General features: G+C 42.0%; 1 protein-coding gene and 1 long non-coding RNA gene across 13 annotated transcripts in view; both read left to right on the plus strand.

The window, feature by feature from the left end:
- Positions 1-22,632, plus strand: part of ITPR2 (inositol 1,4,5-trisphosphate receptor type 2) — a 242,560-nt gene that overhangs the window by 141,531 nt on the left and 78,397 nt on the right. The gene's annotated exons all lie outside the window — the stretch shown is intronic.
- Positions 1,378-22,514, plus strand: LOC146763363 (uncharacterized). 2 transcript variants are annotated; one of them, XR_014952358.1, is made up of 3 exons: positions 1,378-3,155; positions 4,739-4,841; positions 22,493-22,514. It is a non-coding gene; the product is annotated as an uncharacterized LOC146763363 (long non-coding RNA). The 2 variants fall into 2 exon arrangements; XR_014952359.1 differs by lacking the exon at positions 22,493-22,514 and adding an exon at positions 21,786-21,810.

A 22,632-nucleotide genomic window follows, 5' to 3' on the forward strand; every position in this document is an offset into this window, starting at 1 on the left:
TTTTAGTGGTGAGAAGGGTTGCTGAAGGACAAGGGAAGGGAACTGAAGTTCCCCCTGACAGGCTGCTGGAGCACAGTGCTGCCTCTTGCCCCGAGTTCGCTGCACAGGGAGGTAGCACCACCGTGGGCACGTGGCAGTGCAGCACAGGGTACTTTTTAAGTAGCACAAGCTCACTCCCATTTTGGGCTCCTCTCCAGGGAACTCTGTGACTCACCTTGGGAGAAGGTCTCTCTGAAAGTGGAAGCAGGGCTTTGCACATGACAGTGCAGAACCTCGCTGGTTGGCAGGGCGCCCATCTTCTCCTCCCTAAATCAAGGAGTGTGCTCCTGGGCTTTGTGAATGAAAGATTTGTTGGGGGGAAAAAATGGCATGAAGTCTTAAAAATTAATTTATTAAGCTTGGCTTACTGTGTAAATTCTTGTTCTGAAGTTGGCTTCTACTGGAGAAAAACATGCTTTTAGAAATTTGCTGCAATGTTGGCATACACAAAAGGAGCCGCTTCTTGAGTTGTATGGACTCCAGAGACTCCTCCTGCTGTGTTGGCCAACTTGATTTGCAATGCCTGTTCTCCTGAAGGAGGATTTCTGGGTCAAGGTGGGTCCAAAAATTTACAACCCAAGGGAGGTGATCCAGCAAAAGACAAAGCAGAAGACCTTCTACGGAGCACCGTCACCTGTGGCACACAGGTGGGTGTGCACCCAGTGTGGGTGGGGTGGCTACCGTCTTCTGAGGCAGCCAGATGGGTGTTGGTTAGGAGATCTGGGGCATGTGTTAGCCCCATACTCCTCTGATCTGTGGCTGTCACACCTGTGGAAATGTTTATATCCATCATACGTGGGGGGATGCAAACCTGCAGACGGTGACACTGGGAGGGACCCCCTGGCCTGGAAGCGCATGTGGCTTTGACAGGGGGAGGAGCACGTTTTATCCCCAGCGATCAATATATATCCATGATCAAACACCACCTGCCTTGTTTGCAGAAAATCCCTCCAGGTGACACTGGAGGCGTTTCAAAACCCACCTGGACGCGTTCCTTTGTCACCAGGGCAGGGGGGTTGGACTGGACGAGCTCCAGAGGACCCTTCCAGCCCTAACAATCTCTCTGTGTGAGCGATCAGCCTGGTGACGGGAGAGGCCGGTCCCCGGTGCCAGGCGGCCGGTGTGGGTGCGAGCCCCGGCACAGCAGGGGCGGAGCGGTGCCCGGGGGAGCCAGCGCGCCGTGCCGGGGGATGCGGGGAGCGCAGGGCGCCGCTTCCACCTTCCCGATCGGCCCCCGCTGGAATCGCCTTTGCCGGGCAGCGATGTAAGGAGCTGTTTGGGCATGTGACCGCGGCGCATGTGAGCGGGGGAGCGCGGCGCTGTTATGTAATGGGCGCCGTGCGGGGATGCAGCCCCGCCGCCGGGAGCGGAGCAGTGATGGCCCGCGGGGCTGCATCGCCGGAGCCGCCGGTCCTGCCTGATGTAACGCGGCACGAACGGAGCCCCCCGCTCCTTCCCCTCTGCCACAGGAGCACGGGACGCGGTTTTATTCATTAACCCGCCCCTCTCCCGCTTCGCCGCCGCCCTGAGAGCGGATTCCGCAGGCAGCAGAGGTGCCTCCCCGTGCTGGGGGATGCGGGGTTAGGCAGAGGATGCTGGAGTGCAGGCACTGAGGTTTGGGCGTGCAGGTGGCCTGTGAGGAGTTCCCATCAATTACTTTGTGTGTGACTCCCCGGTGGGCGCCTGTGTGAAGCTGCAGATGTTCTTGCCATTAACCTCTCACCTTTTATCTAGTTCTCTGCAAAAAAAAACCAAAAAAAACCCAAAATAAAACAACCCCCCACCCAAAAAAAAAAAAAAAAAAAAAAACAAAAAACAAAAAAACCAAGGTCCTGTGACTGTGGGGACGACAAAAACCCCACCAAATGTGTAGCATGTGGGGCAGCTTTAAATTTCAGTAACAATTTTTATTGATAACCAGCTGATTGACATAACAGAGCTGACAGATAGAAAAGTGCTTCCCCATCCCCAGCCAACAGCACAGACCACTTCTCCAAAGTACCATTTGAAATCCCATCCTTCCTCCTCTGAAGGAGGCTAATGTTCATTGTCTTGCCCTTGAAAAGAACAATAGTGCTGCCCAGGAGCTGTGAAGAAACCAAACCCTCTGAAATGTTGAGCTGTATTAAATCTCCCCTACTTTCTAAGGGCCAGAATATACTGCTTACAGGCAGTCTGATTGCATGGCAGTCAAAACATTTTCCTCTTAAACATTTCCCCTGCCACCACTACAGTAAGAAAATAGCTGTTTATAAAGCTGTGCTTGCAACAAACTCCTGTGCTGTTTGATAACATCAGGTGTACTGCTTGTCCATCTGGGGAATATTCAACAAATAATATCACTTCATATGATACAGCTTCTGTTATCCTAAATTTATTGTATTTCCAAGAGGAAGTTATTGTTGGAGTTGCTTTTGTATTAATAAGCATCACAAAATGGTGTTTTGTTTTGGTGGATAAAAGGTTTTTGTCTTCCCTTCTGTTGCTTTTCCTCTGTTCTTTCACTTCACCTCTCTATATACAACAAACCCATGTTTAAATATACATTGTTATGTATAGTTATATAACTCTGTCTTGCAAGTGCTGAAAAATGATCCCTGGCTTTATCTTCTGAGTATTTTTTAAAGTAACAGGTTTTGTGTAATCTAGCACAGTCAAAAGACAGAGGGAGGCATACTGCTACTACCTAAGGATAGTTTTCCACAAATCAGAACAAAAATAATAGAAATGATACCCCAACAAGTATCATATGCTGTGCTTTTGCTAGCCAGTGAGTCTTAAAATCAAACAGTATAAATGTATTTGCTAACGAGTGGATACTGAGTTGATTTAATGAGTTGGTGATGCAATTGGTGACTGCTCATTATCATCAGAGAATTTAACCTGCTGCAGCAAACTCAGAAAACAAATGAGTACAGCTCAGACTGGACTGTGTTGTGAGCAAAATGAGAACTTCTCTCTGCAGCTTTAGCTGTCTTTGGTTTTTCCTGCTTCATATCAATCATGCTGAGCTATGTTTCAGGTCCTTTACCCCATCCATTGCTGATCCTTCCAAGGATGGGTGTGGAAGTGGTGCCAGACCCTGCCTCTCATGAGCAGAGGGAGTGCCCAGACAGGTAAACATATTCAGAGGTCTTGACAGCTGGAGATTAACAACAGACCTTCTCTCATAATAAAGGGCCATTCTTCTCCCAAGGTGTGGAGAGGGACTATTAGGACTCTGGTTATCATCTAACAGACATTACACGAGATAAAGGAGCTCCAAAGGTGTGGAAAGATCCGACTACAGCTTGAGCAGGTCAGGTTGCTTATGAACAAAAGCATGCCAGGATTTCTCCTGGACTCTGCCAGTGCTGAAAGTGTTTGGTTGCATGGAATCACCTTAGGCAGGTACTACTTATGGAAAGAAAACAGCAAAACTCTTCCCATTCGGTAGCCTACATTTTATGGGGCTTCATTCCTTAAATACCAATGTGCCCTCAGAGCTGTAGGTTATTAGATATTGTGGGAGCACAGCACATAAATAATGACATTTCTTTTATTTTGGAGTTGTTAGAAAATCAGTGTCCCCATAGGGTATAAATACAGCAGAAGAGGGTTTGTGTGTTTGCACGTCAAGACAAAAGTTTTTTATCCTTAAAATATACAGTTGCAAGGAAAACTGTATGTTAAAAAAAAATGGGTTTTTTTTTTCCCCTTCTTGGTGCAGAGTTTTAGAATCTGGTTCTGATTGCTCAGGCTTTGCTGCTATCACCTGGAACTCAGAGATGTATGCAGTGAAACTTTAAAACTGTGTTGAGTTTTGGAAATGTTCACCTGTTTAAAAAAAAAAAAAAAAAGAAAGCCAGCCTACAGAGAGTTTTAAAAATAGCCTAAGTCCTCCTGGAATTCAATTACAGATGCCTACCAGCTGCTTCCCCTGCCCAGGACCTGCATTTCTAGTTTCTCTGTTCCTCTGGATGTTCCTCGCAGGGGAGCAGCCCGTGTGACATGACTGATGAACAGAGAGATTGGAGAGAGAGGTGCTGGGGTATGGCCCCCTGCCATCCTCCCATCCCACCTGCTGCTTGGGCTGTCCTTTCATAGTCACGATTTGAGCTGTGCGATTGTTGTACAATGTGGATGCCGGCTGTGCGGCCACTGCTGGGACTGGCACTTTATTCTCATGCTATGTGCAATGACTTTTTCAAAAGCTTTTTATTTAGCCCCTGTAGCACTGAGTCTTACAAAAGAAAACATTATGAGAATCCTGTCTTCTTGGATCTGTATTCTGTCTGAGTTCACAGGCACACATTATGTCCCCCATTTGCTAAAACACCCAAGTGCAGACCCTGAGCTAAACTGCAGGCTTCATTTCCCCTGGAAATATATGCAGATTGTAATAGATTTGCCCATAAGTGCCCATGCTGGAGTCTCCCATAATATGGATCTTGCCCTTAAGGAATTGTTTCCAAACTTGGGGTGTAGGATCAAAATAAAAAATAAAAAAACCCAGAACACCAAAACTCTGCTTACTTATTAAATTACATGGACTGTCTTTTGTTGAGTATTGTCTTTTTTTTTTTTTTTTTTTTTTTTTTTTTTTTTGTCTGGTTGCAGATGATTCAGCTGTCCAGTTGCAGGACAACATTTTCCATTTTCCAGCAATGTAGTTTGGATGTAATCCTCTTTCTGGTATTGTCCTGTTTTCCCCCCATAGGCTTTCTGTGTGTGCCCATCTGTGTGTGGCAGTGACAGGAGCTTTCCACCCAGTCTGGCTGTCTGCAGGATCTCACTGGTTCTGTGCTGCCTTGCTCTCTTGGGTATGGTTTGACTCTTTGATTGGGAAGAATATGGTTTGAGGGTTTGTGGCAGAAATTCATTTACTAATTCATAGGGGAGGGAAGTGGGGGAGGAGAGGAGAGGGAAGGGAAATAATTCTTTGGTACAGAACAACAATCCTCCAAGGACATAGTTACAGTATTTCTCGTTAAAGTACAACGTGCTTGTTTTCAAATTGTGTGGAAAATGCAGTGATTCTGTGGCTTAGGCTGTTGCCTGCTTAGCACACAGCTATGCTGCAGATACAGCTGTTCTGAGCTGAGCAGTCCCTGCTTGATGTCTGGTCCCACTGATTTCACGAGACAATTCTTATTCACAGGTCTTCACATAATATGACATGGCTGCCTGAGAGCTGGAGACATGAACGCCTTGTTTGATTTGAGATTTCTCAGTGATTTTTAATTTTGGTGCAGAGATCCCAGCAGAACTGATTTTAATTAACAACCTGATCCATAGCTCTTAGATTTAATGATGGGATGTGCCTGCTTACAGTGTGCAGTTCTGCTTGCCTTAGGGATCCCTAGGCTAGCTCCAAATTAACCCATTTCATGAATTAGTTTCACAAGCAGAATTTTGCAGCTTCCCTTTCTGGTGCTGTCTTGTTTGTTTTCTGAGGTTCTTCTCCATAGTGATGCATGGATGCACCCACAGCCTCTTATGAACTGAGGTCAGATTTGGTGTTAAAATCAAGCAGTTCTTTGCTGTTTGATATGTAGATTTTTTTTTTTTTTTCATACTAAGATTTTAAGTTAGGCTAAAGGTCAATGCTTCCAACTTTTATTTTTAAAGGAAGTTGATACCTGTGTGATATAAGTGACGAAGCTGATGTCTGAGAAGCAGAAGTGCACAAGTCACTGGAGCTGACAGATTTCAAAGGGGTGTAGCTGGTTGTGTAAGCCACTAGCTTGGATGGTTTGATGTAATGCTGTTTCCAGACACTGTGGGGATTACATGTGTCAGTGCTGGGTGTTGCCAGACAGTAACCACAGCAATTCACCCTCAACATAATTGCCACCTACAGCAAGGCTAGCAGCTTTTAAATGAGGAGGAGTGAGATTCTTTATCTAGGAAAACACCAAGGATATGATGTATTTCTGTAAATCCACTTAATTTCTTCATTAGAAGGGCAAGGAAGAGTGACAAACCTCAGCCAACACTGTGCATAATGAACTATTTGTTTAAATCTCCCTTTGGTATTAAGCTGCAGCAAAGGCAGAATCCAGAAAAATCAGGTGGCTTTTCTTGCAGTTCATACAGCATTAGCAGTGGTTTTGGACATGCAGCACAGCACTGTTACATGGGAGGATTTAATGTGCATTTTGAGTACTTTGTTTCCCTTTCTCTGGATACTAAAATTAATAATACCGTAAGTACAGCTCTAGCCACTTACAGGCCTCTTTTGGATGGTTGATTGCTTAAAATATACAGCAACATTGTTAGAGGGGAAAATGTTAAAAATTTGTATTTAATTCTTTACTTCCTTTTCTTATCTGCCTTACTAATTCATCTATTAATAGATTAAGAAACAAGTTGTCTTGCAACTGCAGAAGTTTTGTGTGGATGTGGGACGATTGTATCCTTCATGGGGTGCTGACATGCAAAAAAAAGACGCTTGGGATTTGGTTGTTTTGCTGTGCTGGTAAGAATAACTGATCAGGGGAATGTAAGGTGGCTTCCCTGGCACCTGATCCAAATCCCATTAAAGCCAGTAAAAAGATTTCTAATGTTATTAGAGCCACGATTGAATCACTCCAGCTACACTTTCCTTGCTCCCTTGCTGCTAGCATTTCCTGTTCAGAGTTCTCCATGGGACCAGTCATAACAAGCAGGAACTTCAGCACTCTTGCCCTTTGGGAAACTGGTATTTACTGATTTAAAGGTTTCCCAGTCATTGCACCTGCTCCTGACCATTACAAAACTCATGTAACTGTGGTAGAAACACTGATGGGGAGAGTTGCAGGTGGACCTGAGCACCCACAGTGCTCTGAAACGAGCCAAGTGGGCCCTTGGTGCTATTATTTAGAATCTGCCTACCTGGTTTGCTGATAGAATCAATTACTTTGCCATTTATGTGATCTGCATTATTCTTTCTTGTAACTATGGGCACAAAGCTTGATATTGAAAACATGGTCTCTTGTGGCACAGGTCTAGGGTTTCAGCCTTTTGGATGAGCCCCTTTTGATTTGTGCCATGAAGGCTGAAAAATGGTTCTGTGCTGGTGAAAACTCAGGGTGCCTTCAGTGCAAAATTAATTACAGTGTAGGAGAATGCACCCACTGCCAAAAATATTTGACAGAGCGTGGAAGGAGTCCAGTTTGCTCTGTTAGGTATGTCTGCAAAATGCTGGAGGGGTACCTGCTGTTTGCTTATGAAACATTGCAGGTATGCACATCTGTGCTCAGCTGAGTCTCACAAGCTGACTGCTCCTCTCTGCATCCCACATCAGCTCCAACTTCTTGATTTCTCCTCAGCCTGTAACTTGCAGCTCTCCCAGCATGATGTTCTACTGTCCTGACTCATGGAAAGGTTTGGCCATCACAGCTTTGCAATAAGTACATCTATAATCTTCTTGTTGAAGCATCTTAATTAATGTTGTAAAATTCAGCTATGAGCACTGCTTTTGGTTTGTGTGAGCGCCTGGCTGTGGAATACTTGAAATGATCATAAATCTCCTTGAGATGGATTTTTCATTCCCTGAAACGTAACCCCAGCCCCACTTGCACCTGAACTTCTTTTGTGTGTAATTTAATACCAGAAGCAGGAGAAAGCATCTCAAGTGATTTCCTGTGAACTTTTGCTCGAGGTGAAGGAGGAGACAGATGCATTCCCTGCCTGAAAAATGGTTGGCTGTTGGATCAATAGATCAGATAGTTTGGTGTGAGGGAGTGAATCTCTTTTGCCTTCATACCATTTTAGAATGGTATGAAGCAGGTTTTCTTTTCTCATTGAGACTGTCTGTGTGACAGGTGCAGTGGTAGTTAGGCCAAGAGATGGGCTTGCATTTGTAAAGCTAAAAAATCTCTGTCCTCTCTCGGGGCTGAGGGTATTCAGTAGGCACACAGCTCACTGCCCAGCAGGCACAGTCAGCGTCTCCCCACAAAGACCCCGTGCTCTTGGAAGGATGTGGGAATAATACATTGTAATATCTCATGTGAAAGCCTTCAATGCAATCAGTGTGAGTGATACCATAAACCCTGTGGTAGTAATAAAGAGTAACTTGTGCTGTTAAAGGAAAAATTTAAAATAATTGTGGTTTTTTTTGACTGCATTTCCCTCTCCTGTGCTGTGTTGGCTCAAGTTTGGAGTCCTAATTTAGGTAAAACTTTAGGCAGGAGGATATTCTGAGGCAAACTGCCTACTTGCAGGTCCCATTATCATCAGTGCTATCCTAAGACAGTAGCATCTCTCTGGAGCAGACTGTAAATTAAGGCCTGCAAGATTTGGCCATGTCCCCTCAATCCTACTTTTGTCTTTTGCCTTAGGATAGAAGATTTATATTTGCATGTCACAAAGCAGATCATAATGGTTATCTCCGAGCTCATTGTTATTTTGCTGTGTTTTTATGAGGCTGGCAGCCTAATGCTGCAAAGTTGTTTGTAATGTTAAGCTTCTACACCTAAAGCAGTGAGGTATCCATGGTAACTGTCTTGCCTGTACACAGTCCCTCGGCAGCCTTTTCACACAGGTCAGAGCACGCACATTCCCAGAAACTGACTCAATTTAGTCTGCCTTAAGCATCAGGTAATTTTAAAAAGACACTGGCTCTGCCATTTTTTAAAATTTCATTTTTGGTAATAGAATTTGGTTTTAATTAGCCATTTGAGTATTCTGCTAGTGAAAACAAAATATAACACCTTTGCTACTGTAAAGATGTTTGTTGCTCAGACCTATTCAAATTAAACCTGAGTCTTGTGTTAAAAATGTTAAGAGCTTTGCAGCAGGCAAATTCCAAATTAAAGTTTCTGCTTAACACTGCAGAAACATCCTGCTGTGAGGTTTACAATAGCATTTCTTTCATCTAGGTTCTCTGTCAGTACTTAGTATACTCAGTTTCCTTTGACTTCTCTTGTAGTTGAGTCCAAGATGAGACTCCAAAAATTATCCTACTTCCTTCCCCATCTCCTTATTGATTTGCAGAATACATGTTCATTAAGATGAGTTTCTGTTCTTGTCGGTAATGATTTTTTGGAGGTACTTATCTGCATATACCAAAGCCTGAAGAAAATTCTCTGCAGAGCCAGCTGCCATGCTTGGAACTTTTTCATCTGCCAGCTTGCTTCCATCTTAAAATTTTCCTGTCTAAATTTTTTGGACATCATTTTGCTTCATCTTGGTTTGTTCTGTCAGTTCCAATGCTTGTGCTATAGTGAATCATCAGGTGTGCTTCTGCTGGGAGTTTGGCTTGATGACTCAAGTGTGGAGGAGAAGGAAAAGGCTCAACTTTTAACCAGATGCTTCCTTCCCAAATGCTCACTTGCCCTTTCCCAGTGTCCTCCAGAGCTGCTTTGTTAAACAAGAGGCAGGATTGCCAGAGTAACTGAGGGGCAAAAGCTACAAATCAAGTGTCACATGGATTATAATGTGTCCTTGGAACAGCCAGGGTAGGGAAGAAAAAAGCAAAATCAGAGGGGAAAAGGAGGAAGAATAAAGATGGAGGACAGGAAAGCAGGAGAGACAAAATCCAGACCCTCTTCTGGTCTACTGCATCATTCCTTTGTCACTGTATAAATCTGTCAAGCTTCTGGCTGAGGCTCAGCAGCTCATGGTGTCACAGTTAGAATACTAATGCTTTCTTCTACTTATGAGGAGTTTTAGGCCACAGAGGGACATTAAGTATGTAGGTGGAGGCATTGGGTGGCACTCAGTCCTTTTTCCAGTCAAAAAGCCATTTCATCATCAAGTGGACCCACAGGGAGACAGAAAAGCACTAATATGTATAGGAAACCAATTTATGTAACAAAGCCTTTGTGAAGTGGTAATTAATTAACAGAACTAAATAATGGTGACATTCTAGTCAGTGTTATTCAGGGCTAGATGAGGGATCTGGTGTTCACAGGCTGTCATCAGAGCTGAGAAGGCTGATGCTGTGGCTGTCTCTGCCATGTAGAGACATTCTTTAGTGCCTTAGAGGATAAGGTACTTTGGACTTTGTTAGTACAAACCAGAAGAGCCTTCTGTGGGAGTGAGAGAGAGAATTTGGAGTCACCTGGCTGAGCAAATGAGTGTGTGTCCCCTGGTCCACACCAGCAGAATGTTTCACTGGGGAAGGCAGCCTGGAGCTTCTCTCTAAGAAGCTGCCTTTGTTCAAAAGCTGAAGTGTTTCTACCATCGTTTTTTGTATAAACCAGTAGTATTTTGCTAAGGATATTTATCAGATAGATGAAATGCATCTTTCTCACATTAGGATTTTGGTTATGTGTTTTCTTGCTACGGCAATTCTATGTTTAGCTTGTTGGAGTCAGGGTTCCAGCTGGTATTTTGGGTCTCTGTAGTGCTCTCCATGTCTCCTCCTCAGAGATTTAGTGAAAACCACTTTCCTCTTGAATCTACTATGGTTGCACTGTTTTTTGGATCCAATACAAGTAGACTTGGTACACTTCATGTTCTCTTTTAAGCACATGTGGATTGCTAAAGAGGGTCAGACCAGAGGATTAAGAGTTTCTTGCTGTGTGGCCATCACCAGATGCTTCAGAAGGTCTAAGAACCCCCACTCAGGCAGACTTCAAGTTTTCTATTCTTCCTGAAATCTTGGGATAATCCTTAACAGTCAGATCATAAATCTGTGGCCCCTAAAGCAAGAGATTTTGTCTTCTTTCCCATAGTTGTTTTTTTAACATTTGCTATTGTAACTGGTTTTACTTGTTGTCTATAGAAATGCCCAGATCCTCTTCTGAGTCTTGATGAATTCTTGGCCTTGGTGACTTCCCATGGTCATCTAATCATGTGTGGGCTGACAATTACTTCTTTATCACTTTTTCATTTACCCTCTTCACATTCCATTGGGGGCCACTTTCTGGGTGGGAGAAGAAACAGAAATTCCCAACCTCCCCATCTCCACCCAATTAAAGCTTTGCTGTGTTTTTGCTGTGTCTTTTCTGAGGTGAGCAGTCTCAATGTGTAATACCAGAGTTTTTCCATACCTCTGTGTGCTCCCAGCACTTCTCTGAGCCTTATAGGAAATAGCAACTTGTTGAAAACACAGGACTCAGATACTGTGTCACTGATCCAACTTCGAGCATTAATTTTGTCTGTATCATTTCTCACCCTGCTCCATGTATTTACAAGGTTTTTTGCTGCATTCAGAAAGAGAATTATACCAATAATCAGAATAGCCTAAGCAGTCTGTTCTGTAGCCCCTAAAACTGTTGGTGGGTTTTGTTTTGTGTTCACTAAAAGCACCGACTTGGTGCCATGCCTGTGCAGTTTAATTCCCAGTTACTGGAACTGTAAAATTCTTCTTGGTTTTCATAATGATGTTGAGCCCTGATGTTGGGATGTTGTGTGGCATTTATCAGAGAGATGTCGGGACTGGGAATATCAGCATCCTTGAAACACAGGAGAGAAAAATTTGCTGTTACAGGACTTCCAGAGCAGGTTTCCTGCCGGCTCCCAGTCAATGTTTGCTGTACTTAACACCTCTAAAGAAGCCTATGACATTGTATTTCCATAGCTACATGCTGTGCATGAGGAACATTCCAGTGATAATATATTTGTCCTTGGAAGCAATAGACACTTAGGCATTATAATGGCAAAAGCTTCATAATAAATATATGCTAAAATCTGGTATGATGAAATAACTAATGCACATGTGTTGCAGTCTTATCTGGGACATAAATAACTCCACAATTTTAGCAAATATTAAAGGGGCAATTTAATATTATGGGTGAACAGCTTGCATATTAAATTTTATATAAACATGAATTTGTCTTTTAGTAGTGGGAATTTGAAGAGCTGAGACAAGCTCATGAAAATGTGACTTTATCTCCCCCTTGTCTGTACCTTTGAACAGCTGATTTAATTTCAAGTAAATTTTGGTCATTTTTTCAATAATTTATGGAGTGGTTTCAATGTTATTGTTTTTGGGGTTTTTTTCAATTTAACATAGAAGATAACTTTTTCCTGATCTTGGGAAATCTGGCATTTAGAAATTGTTGCTGCTCCTGAAATAAGAGGACAGCTAAAAAACTATTGGGATCTGGTGTGACAGCCAATATATCTCTGACAGTTATTAAAAACAAAATGCTATTCTCTTAATACAACGTCTCAGTTTCATGCAGTAATTTCTGCTAATAGAAATAGTTTATGAACCTTCTGCTGAAGTGCTGCACAAAGTCAGTTATTTCCATGGCAGTCTTCAAAGGATATTACTGGATTTACTTGTTTGAACTGATGAAATTTTAGAGTCCAAGAGTGAAAAGCTAATATTGGCCTCTAATTTAAAAGGGAGGATTGTTTGGAGAAAGCGAGGTTTTTCCTAGCAAAAGTAGCCTTCAAAAATCAGAATGTCTGTCTGTTGTTTGGAAGAAAAGCTCTGTTATGAAAAGTTCAGATATGCCATGAAAGACCAGCTCCATCACCAAGTCACTGCAGGTTTATGAATCAGTGGGTAAAATCCAGGATAATCCCTGAATGAGCCTGGAGAGGTGCTTAGCCTGCTCACTTAGCAGTGACATTAATGGGGTCTGAGCCAGGACCTGGTTCCTCATTGCTGGGGAATAAACCTACCAAAGGCTTTTTTTCCAGCCTCCTGAGGAGCTCAGCACCAGGGATATGGCAGAGCCCAGCTGTTCTCTGTGGCAGAGCAGCCTTTGCCAGGGCAGGAACAAGTGCTCAGGTGGTGAATAATGTTGTTTTAGTCACAGGATGATCCAGTTCTCATCCTTTATCAAGGGGGCCTTTCCTTCTGGTGCAGCTTTACCTCCTAATCCTGTATTGCCATTGTTTCTTAGCTACTTGGGAGTGGATTTGGTGTTTGAGGAAGAGATGTGGCTCCTTGTGCTGACAGCTGAGTGTCAGCAACTATGTCCTTGCTGAGAGTCAGCAGCACGGATCTTACAAAAATCAACAAATTTACCAGAGGAGATTGCTTAATATTTATTTGATATTTGCCACCTCTGACAATCAAAGTCATGAGTCAGGCTCCTCAAAGTGATGAAACTACTTTGGTTTGATTTCTAACAATCAAAACCCCAACCACATATTTTAGGGTTTTGGTTTGGTTTGTTTTTTTCTAATTTTTTTTTTCTTTTTTATTTTTCCTGGCTCTCTGGCTCTGGCCACACAGGTTTCACATCTCTTAAGTACTATTCCTAGGATGAGGAGCAGTAGAAATTAGCGTAGTGATGGGGTCATTGGTTTTGTTCTGGACTTTTTTTTTTAATGTACACTAGAATTCTCATACAAGAACAAAATTTTAGGTGCTGGACTTCAGGTGCCAGTTGTCACCCTGTATCATCTTGAAAAGGATTATACAGTTGGGGCAGTTGACCTGATCAAGTTTACTGGAAATTTGTTCAAGCTACTACTACTACTACTACATGTTTGTTTGTTTGTTTGTTTGGGTTTTTTTTGCTGGGGAACATGAATTATAAATATTTTTAAATTATCGCTGTCAAAATGGGTAGCTAATAAAATGCTAGACTGGTAGTGTTTTCTAATTTTGCTCTACTTTTCTGTTTGTCTGAGATGCCACCTAATTTTGTAGATGTAGTGAAACCAGTTTGTAGATTGTAGTGAAACCAGAGCAGGAGCTGGCCTTGTTCCAGGTGGGAATTGTTGCTCCCTGCTTAGAAAAGGAGGGGGATGCTTTGTTTTCCCTGCCGTGCTGCGCAGCGCAGAGCGAAGGGACAATCTGCCCATCACTGAGTCACCACTTAGGACATCTCCTGCTGTATCCTTACCACACCCACATTATTTTTAGGAGCTGATTTGTGCTGGTTTTCCAACAAGGTGGATGTTAAGACAATGTTTCCACACACCACTGATAACACTTGAAATATTTTTGCTGCCCTGAACCTCTGCAAGGTTGGTTCCCTTTCACTGTTCCTGTTCTGTTGCATGGATGGAAGCTGCTGGAGACTGGCACAAACATATATACACACTTGGTTTTTTTTTCCCCTTAATGCTTGAAATCCAAGCTATCAGCAACAATTTGGGATCTGTTTCCATCTAAGAATGCAAAAGGTGTTTCCTGGAAGCATCAGGTGTGTTGATCCTTTTGTCAGGCTGGCTCTCAGGGCACTCTGGATACAGGGTTGCTGATCATTGTCCAAAGCACATCTTTAAATCATGGAAAGACAGAATCTGGCAGTTCTGTGTGTTGAATGTAGTGGTGTTCAGAGGTGAGTGGCACTGGAGGAAAAAATGGTTGGGTTTTACATGATTTTGGCATTGCTTTGAGACAATTCATAAGCCCCTTGACTATTTGGCAAGAATGCTGAGAATTAGTTTCTTTTCTTACTGCTTTTTTAAAAAAGTAATATAGACATATAGAGCACTTCTAACTGAATAATTCATATTAACTGTGAACATTTCTGTTGGTTGGAAAAAGTGACACAGAACACAATTTAATATCAATGTACACAGAAAACTAGAAACCCTTAAGAACCAATGAGAAGTATTAATTTAGTATTATATTAGTACTACCCACAACTCATGTCAAATCCAAAGAAAAATTTCTAGAAGTCTATAAAACCTGGATTGCAAGATAATTCTGGTAACCTGGTTTAGGGAGTGGATAGGTTCCTTCAAAGGTAAGCAGTGACTTAAGTACAAATTCTGAATTTCTGAAGTGTTATCATTAGTCTTCGGGGTGACCTCATTGTGGCCTTCCAGTGCCTGAAGGGAACCCACAGGAAAGATGGAGAGAGACTCTTTGCAGGGACCTGGAGTGACAGGACAAGGGAGAATGGCTTCACAATGACAGAGAGCAGGTTTAGATTTGGTATATGGAATGTTCCCTGTGAGGGTGCCCTGGCACAGATTACCCAGAGAAGCTGTGGCTGCCCCATCCCTGGAAGTGCCCAAGGCCAGGTTGGATGGGGCTTAGAGCAAACTGGGATAGGGGAAGGTGTCCCTGCCCATGGCAGGGGGTGGGACTGGGTGACCTTTAAGGTCCCTTCCAACCCAAACCAGGCTATCATTCTATGATTTTGTGATCTTTACTAGTAGACAAGGAAGAAGTCAAGAAATCAGTGGAACAGGTGCCAGGTGAAAATGAGCAGAAAACTTAGAGAAGTGCCTGCTGAGCTAATTTGAAAACTCTGAGCCAGTAGGTGAAGACTGTGGTGTATCTGATCCAAACCAGGGCAGGCACTGCATCTGCAGAGAATCCTTTACCTAGTAAATCAGGTATCTGGTAATGCTCTGGCTTTGAAGTTCAATGTAACAGCAACATGGCAAAAGAGAAAAATGTAGTGAAATTGGTGTTTGGCCACTTCTATTACTTTCCATTGCTGTCTGTTACAAATTGCTTGTAAAATGTCAAAGCACAGTAGTGCTCGTAAGTATGCATCTGGAAATTAAGTGTCTGTTTTGGTAAATATTCACATTAGGGCATTTTAGGGGTAATTTTTTTTCTTCTTGCAGAGCATGAGGAGTTCCACACAGAAATCCTGTTAAAAAAATAATAGGATTTGTGTGCATAACTCCCTGTGCATCACTTTGAAAGTTTACCCCCTGCAGCATAAGAGTTAGATAATTTTAGTCTTTCAAAATTGTGCTTCTCAGATCTGGTCTTTTCCTACAGTCTGTTATTGATGGTGCACTCATAAATGTTTCTAAATAATCGTGATCAAATCTTACATTGTTTTCCTTCTGTGGTGGAGAATTTGAGTTATTGTGTATCCCAGTGCTTTGTCTTGTACTGGTGGAAGTCTGAAAGGAAAAATTACAGAGGTGCAAACATGACCTGGTTTGTAAGTGCACAGTTTATATGCACACGTGACAGATATAAACAATAATATTTGCTCACAACAAAGACTTGATCTCTCTCTGTATAAATGCATATATACATATCTAGAGGTCTGATACTTGAACAAAAAACTCCCATTCAGCAGCTACTAATACTTTATGGCCCAATAGAAAAATCATATAATTACAAAATCAAACTGTGTTTTTCAAAGTGTTTTCTTCTCAGTCTAAGTCTAAATGTCCAAATGCTGTGGTTTTCAGTAACCCAATTTTTCTTTCCTGCTGTATTCCTAGTGGAGGCACTTTTTAGAGTTGCTGCCAAAAAAATCTTTCTCTTAATATGATGATTTCCTGAGTTTCTTCAGGGTGCAAAATTGGACAGTTATCAGGCAAAACCTGTGGGTTTTTTTGTGATGTATCCAGTGTTCTTTTCCCTATCCATATTAAAAATGGACTGGCAAGAGCAGTTGTTTCGCAATAGTTTGGCACTTAGGCTTCCAGCTTTCTATGGAACCTGGAACTGCAAGGGAAAGAAGAATTAAAAGACTGCTTAAAAAATGTACTCCTTTTTAGAACAACTGTCGTTTGGTTTTAAAGAAAGTCATGCTTTTTTTTTTTTTTTTAACTGAACCTGTTAATGGATCTCTGCATTAGGTACAGTCACAAGTTTATCAGATAGTATTTGTGATGCAGGAAATTTGTATTGAGACAAGTGGGATTCCTCCCAGTTTTGTGTAGGATTGAACAATGGCACATTTTAAATGTGGGGTGTCTCTGCTTAATGAGAGACAGCTGAGAGGTGTGGGTGGCCAGCTCTGCTCTCCTAAGAGAACTGTGTCATGAAGTCTGGTGCATATTTTGGGTTGTTTTTTTCTTTTTAGACTTGGATAAAATGCTTTTGCCTGGCAAAGTGCATATCTGCTCCTTCTCCTACTTAAGTTACTGGCAAATCTCCCATTGATTTTAGTGGAAGCAGAACTGGACACCAGCTGAACCCAACTTCATATTTGAAAGTGCTTTTTTCCCCTGGCGTGAATAAACTCCCCAGCATGCAAATAACTGTGCTGTTGGGTGTCATATTTTATTGGTGAAAATATATCACTTTCAACTATCAGTTGCCTATGAAAACATCTTGTTGCAAAAAGATCAAAACCAAGAAAAAGCTCTCTCTGTGTAAAAACAAACAAACAACTCCCCAAAACAAACAACTTACCCCAGTTCGTGAGCCCCCCTGGAAGTTGCTGGCATCATGAAAACAGAAATTTTCCACTTTGTGGACATAATAGGAGTCAAGACTTCAGGGCTGTCTTCCAAGCCCGTGCTTGTGCAACACCATGCGTGTGGTAGCCATGGCCTCAGCTGATCCCTTTTGGAGACAGAGAGATTTCTGTGTCATTTTGCATTTCAAGAGCAGGTTGAATCATAATTTAAAGGCTTATAAAACCACGTGTGGTATCTTCACAGAAACCACTTGCACAAAACTCCTTCTCCCACCATGTTTTGTCTCCAAGAGAAATACGGGAACAAAATGGGTGAAAAGCAACAACAACAACAAAAGTAACAACCAAAAAAATCCTCCTGAAATGGGCACTCAGACTAAGTAGAATAGAAATTTCATTTATAAATAATGACAAGAAACATGTACAAGTAGGTTTCTTTTAAACAGTCTGCATAGAAAGCCAGACTTCTAACCTCATCTATATTTACTACAGGAAAAAGTAGCATGATGTCTTCATAGATTATGTGAGATGACATTTTTGTCACCCAGCTTGTTCTCCTAATGTAGACCACAAGATCTTCAAATAGTTTCTGTCTGAGAAGCCACCTAGTCGTGGTTTAGTAACTGCCAGCAGTACAGACTATCACACCTCTTCTTAAGCTGTTCCAATAGCTAAATGCCACTACTGTTATATAAAATAAAAATAAAATTCATAACCCACAAACTGAATAACCCAACTGCCTCTACCTCTTTTCTAGCTGAATTTCTCCATTTTCAGCTTCTCACCACTATGTCTTGCACCTTTTATCTTTAGACTGAAGTCATCCATTATATCAGATTTCTTACACAGATAGTCAGAAACAGAGTTCATGCTTAGACTGATAAATGCAGTAGATTGAATGCCTTGAATTTCTGATGAAAAGACTTGTTTTATTCTTTAATCACTCTCATGGAGCTTCTCCAAACCTGATCCAATTTGTCAGCATTCTTGAATTGTGGACACCAGCTTGTGATGTGGTATTGCTGCAGTAATGTGCATGTGAATAAGTGAGAGAGTCTCACATATCCCACATAACAGCTCTTGTTACCCTTTGCAGAACTGTGCGATTTGGGGAGTTGTCATTGCACTGATTTTTCTTCTAGGCTTTTCACTCTTCCCCGAATTCATTACCTCCTTGACCAGAATCCTCCATTTTTTTTTTGTCTTCTGTATTTTATTGTTAATAAGACATACAGAGGTTTGTACATAATGACACTCATATTGTTTACTTCTAGTCAGTTTTAATAAATGATGCCTAAATTGTTAGCAGTGACTTGACTTTATCCCCTTTTTTGTGTGTGTGTCCTTTCCAAATACAATTAATAATTATTTTCTGTGTGATTTAATTTCATTAAGAAAAACCCCAAATGAGGCAGACAATACATACTTCATGAGTTTTCCCATTAGAATCCCATACATTTTTTGCTTTAAATTGCACATTGAATTCTGTCAGTCACCGAGTTGTTGAGCCACTTGATAACTATCCTTCTGGGCCTACTTAATCAAACATTTTGCCTTACAGGATTGTGTCACATTGCACAGTTTATCAAACTTTACCAGAATAATATTTTCATTATTAGCAAATGCAAAAGCAGAAGATAATCTTCAGAAGTTTCAGAAGGTCTGTTTTGGCAAACCTGTATCGAGGCAATTATTGCAACATGATGCCAACATTCAAACCGCCATCAGTATATAGTGGCTTCCTTTAATTTTATGTTAATGGAATGCAAAATCACCCATTCCTTTGCCACTCCCAGAACTGATATCAAACTCATGGCAGGGGGCTGGATATCATTAAAAAGTGTAAGAAGTACTCTCTGGAACATTTGGAAAAGTATCATTGCATGTGAGATGTCTCACAGTTCTCTGGAATTTTGTGTCTCTTCTGAACTTTCTGAAAACCTGTATTAGTAGACCAGAGATCCTCAGCAGCTCCTCTTCTATACTTGGCTGCAAGTTATTCAAATATGAAGATTTAATAAGCCTAGTTTTCATGCCTCTTCCTGGATTAATGCTGAAATATAAGCATTAATTACATACATGTGATACATCATCCACTGTATCACAGAAATACTGGCTGGATGTAGCTGCCTTTTCTGTGTAATCACTGATAATCTGAGCATTTCCACTTCATTAATTTAATACAGATTAAGAACCAGAAAAGATCACCAGACCCTCTAGTTCAGCCTCCAGAATGTCATATGTATAATTCCAACTCCTTAAGAAGTGTGCAGAGCTATACAAGGCAGGACAGATAAGTTTTGGTGGTGTAATAGAGAGAGCTGATGCTGATGCAGGTATCCATGATAAGCCTTATATAAACTTCTCTCAGCTATTGCTTCCTGGCACATCCTCATGTGGAGCCAGCCTTTTGCAGGCTTAGAGAGGGCAAGTGAATAAACCATTGTATTAAGGCATTTAAATCAAGTTTAAAGACCAATGAATGTAATGAAATACGGACTGAGAAAATAGAATTTGTTTGTGTCTACATGTTCCTACTAGAATAATTATTCCCTATTGGAAACTTTTTCCTGTCAATCCCCAGCTATTTAAAACTGCAACAACAATATCCAGTTGTTGGTTTCTTGCATCCTCAGTCTCTATCCTAGCTTTTGTTAGGAACAATGCAGTGGTATTCATCAGCAACAATAAGACTGTTATGTTTCATTGTATTTTTTCCAAAGCTATACAATGTTCTAGCCATTATGGAAGGGCTGCAGTCAGCTGAGTGATGTTTACATGTCACTTCCATACCCTAATAAGAGGTATAAAAGAAAGTGTATTGTAGCCAGCAGGGGAGAGATTCAGCTTGGAAGGCCAGGCCTTCTGCATCGTATAGAAATGTAATCGGGGAAGACAGCACTGCGCTGCCTAGTGTGCTTTTAGTTTTTGGTCTCTGATTTAGTGCCACAAGTGTCAGTAGTAGCTGCAGCAAACTGCTTATTCATGCTGCTGCTCTGATTGTTTGCTTTTGGGCAGTATTAATTTTGTGGCTGTGCTAAGTTAGGAATCCATTCCCAAGGACATCAATGGTGCGGCTGTCTGGCTTGTCCTGGCAGCAGCCGGTCTCGTCCGTGTGATGGGGCTGTTCTTGACTGTGTTTGCTGGCATTCCCATAAAAGCATTCCCACACACCTATGACAGCAGGATCAGCACTTTTTCTGGAAGCAGGGTCTTTCCAGCTTTTTCTAGGATGGTGCCTCACAGTCACATGCTGGAGGTGACGGGCGTTTCTGATACTTTCCTTGGGCGTTTCTCTGTGCATTTTTCAGCCCCAGTTCGTGTGGCTGTGCTCTTCTGCTCTTTGTAGTGGCAGCTCATTTCACAAGACTCGTGGAAGTCATATGGCTGCCTGAGGTCATCACAGAGGAGATGAAGATCCTGAGTTTGTAAATATGTGGGTTGAGCCTGGGGGTGCATTTCTGACACAGCTGTCAGGCAAAGCAGAGGTTCCACCACATTTCTGCTTTTCAAACACGGCATCCTTGACTCTTGACACTTTGGCTTCTGGGAACTATAGCTATTGTCTGGATTCATGGGAGGTTGAGAGAGAGCAGGAATCCTAATAATTAAGACTTCTTGGAAGAAGAAATGAAATCTGGTCCTTAGTTTGGATATGGGTGGAGCAGGACTCCCTTTTCTGTAGCCAGCTGGAGAAACATCTTTGTTTCCTCTGGTGTATTTGAAGGTAACAAGGCAGGAGGAAGATCTGAGTTGTGCTGGTAGTTACTTGCTTTGAGATATTCAGATCCCAGTACTAAATCACTCAGTTTATTAGTCAAAAGCTATTTTATAGTTTTAAACATTCTTCTTGATAAAATAAGGGCTGTTTTGGTTGAACAATAAAGCTTGTGACCACAGGTAGTATTCTTAACTATATATAGGTGGCTTTTGGTGTTTCTTCCCATGACTGCTCTGTGACTGTTTATATAATGTACCATTAGTCATCAACAGACTGCAGAGGTTGCCAGTTGAGGAGGTTGACTCAAACTGAGTGGTTAGTCAAGTGCTATGCCAGCCTTTCTGGTGAAAAGATCATGTCTCAAGACAGTGCCCATTCTGGATTGGGTCTTAGTTGGGAGTTAGGAAGGGTTTCTGCTCTGTGATCCTATTTGTGTGATCCTGTTTTATGATTCTATGATATATAGGCCTGGGAAAGCTTGAAAAGGGGCTTTAGCCTTCTTCTCAGTCCATGTTAATCAGTTACGGTGGGAACTCTTTTCCCATCACTAATATGTTTTTCTTCTTCAGGAGATGAGGAAAATAATGTTCACTTTGCTGTGAGACACTGGAATTTGGTCCCAGCTAAAGATGGGATATTGAGCAGGAGGAGCTGGTGCTCTTACCCATCTTAAAATTGCCTATGAGCTTAGTTACTGTACCTTGTCCATTACTGTACCACTCCAGGTTAAACCCCATCACAACCAGGCTGGGAAGGAATCTGTCTCTGTGTGAGGTCCTCAGAGACTTCTGGTTCTTGACTTCCTCTGTAGTGCAGAGCACACTAGATTAATCTCACCTGGAAAATCCACCCACTAAACTCCCTATAGTTGATGCTTCTTATTTTTCTTGCAGCTATTGTATTCATAGCTTTTGATATTTTACTGTAGGCCTTGTACTTTCCTTGACTGTATGAGGGAATTCTGTAGAGACTATTATCAAATGAGTACATCAAAATGGGAGAACTAGGAAAGAAGGGCTGGTTGGTATTGTCAGGCAGCACACAAAGTCCTGCATTTTGGCACTTTTTTTCAGATGGACAAGGCCATTGTCTTCAAGGCCCATGAAGCAGTGAAGCCCCTCTGTGGTGTTTGGTAGCCACTGGAAATATTGCCAAGTTAACAGGGAAGTGGGAGTGTGAGAGTGCCTGGGACTTGCTTCCCCGCTGTCTGCTGTCTGTGGCAGCCACAAAGATGTTTTGATTGAAAACGTGCCTGTTGCACTAATGTGCAGACACTGGCAAGCTGCTGAATGCTGAGAATGCTTCTATTGCATATATTTTTTAGAATTTCTTTTGTTAAAACCAGCAGTTTAGTAAAAGTAGGGGAAAAAATGTTCAATTTTAATGCCGAATGCTTGAAGTGACTATTTTCCCCCTTCTGTGTTGAGCACTGGAGACCTTACTTATTCCTCTTTATGAAATCTGAGGTTACACACGCCTACAGTTGTTGTGCCACCTTCTGTCTCTGTAAAGCTGAGTGTTGGCTGCAGATGTTCTGTGGAGACTGAAGGCAAAATAAAAATGCCAAGTAATTGGTACCCCCAACTCTCAATCCAGCATGTCTTGTGTTGCAGAACATAAGTAAAATGAAAGGGAAGATCTTCAGAGAGTTGCATGCAAATTTTGACTGGTTGTGGTTTTGGAAGTCAAGGAACAAGGCAATACAGAGAATGCTTTTTAAGCTGTTCTATCAAATGTCATATCTCTGTTTTAATATTTTATGTGATGTGGCTTCTTTCAGATGATCAGCTGGATTATCTGAGATCAGAGAAAAGGGAGTGGTTCTACTCAGCTGCAGAAAATAGGAAGAAAGTGCTGCCATGGCAGGGTAGGGCACAGACACACTGACTGCAGAGGCCTGGCTATTAGTGGAGCTTGTTT

Source organism: Lonchura striata, chromosome 1A (genome assembly GCF_050655825.1).
Source record: "Lonchura striata isolate lonStrDom1 chromosome 1A, ASM5065582v1, whole genome shotgun sequence".
In the NCBI taxonomy this organism is placed as follows: Eukaryota; Metazoa; Chordata; class Aves; order Passeriformes; family Estrildidae; genus Lonchura; species Lonchura striata.